This window comes from Kryptolebias marmoratus, linkage group LG7 (genome assembly GCF_001649575.2).
Source record: "Kryptolebias marmoratus isolate JLee-2015 linkage group LG7, ASM164957v2, whole genome shotgun sequence".
Lineage (NCBI taxonomy): Eukaryota > Metazoa > Chordata > Actinopteri > Cyprinodontiformes > Rivulidae > Kryptolebias > Kryptolebias marmoratus.
The window spans coordinates 6726869-6727710 of NC_051436.1; the positions used below are offsets into that span (position 1 = coordinate 6726869).

General features: G+C 51.0%; 1 protein-coding gene across 4 annotated transcripts in view; it reads right to left on the minus strand.

The window, feature by feature from the left end:
• Positions 1 to 408, minus strand: part of LOC108234864 (sodium/potassium/calcium exchanger 2) — a 65449-nt gene extending 65041 nt beyond the window's left edge. For 3 of the 4 annotated variants that reach the window (XM_017414440.3, XM_037976633.1, XM_017414435.3), the window contains exon 1: positions 71 to 408. The gene's annotated coding sequence lies outside the window, so the exon portion shown is untranslated. The remainder of the gene's footprint in view (positions 1 to 70) is intronic. The other variant, XM_017414436.3, reaches the window with a different exon arrangement.
• Between the last annotated feature and the right edge of the window lie 434 nt (positions 409 to 842).

Below are 842 nucleotides of genomic sequence, written 5' to 3' on the forward strand. Positions count from 1 at the left end.
CCTCCTCCTCCTCCTCTGAACAAAAACAGAGCTGGAGGCGCGTGACGCGCGGATGGAGACGGAGCCTTACCTGCGACCGAGGTGACAAAACACAAACACAGCAGCTGGAAGTCCTCTCCGGTGCCCTCTTTGCTCTCATCGAGGGATGAAAATGTGACCGCTCAACTCACTCACTGACGACAGAGGAGGAGCTCCGGGAGAGAGAGCTGCTCCTCTCTCCTCCTCCTCCTCCTCCTCCTCCTCCTCCTCACAGCATCAGCATCCCTCCCATCTCAGGAGGGAAAATACTCGAACAAAACTGGATAATGTTCCAGAATAATATGCTGAACTGGTGGGTTTTAACGCTTAAAAAAAAAAAGCCCAGGTGCAGAATCAGACAGGGTGCATGCCTCCCCTGTTCTTGGGGATGTTTCAGTTTGAGGAAGGAGTTGCCGTGGTTACATGGATTTTTTTTTTCCCCCACCATGTGATGACGGAACAGGTGGAAATGCTCCAGCTCAGTGCCTTGGGTCATTTCAAGGTTACATGCATGTTGTGGCTCCATTTCTTTCCCCAACTTAAAGGTGCAGCCTCCCTGCTGCCGTACCCCACGAACTACGTGACAACAGATAGGGGGGGGGGACGTTTGCACGGTGTTTGGTTTTCTCAGATCTGTGTGTTTTAAACCAGCAGCAGAGCGAACAAACAGAAGGGGGGCTTTAAACCTGCAGCTCCGTCTGAGACCTAAAGGGATAGTCTGGCGATTTTTTGAAGTGATGCTCCGTCAGATGGCTGGAGTGACTGCTCCTCTACGAGCCAACGTTTAGATCATTTGATGTGTTTTGTTTTTGGAGAACTTAAAG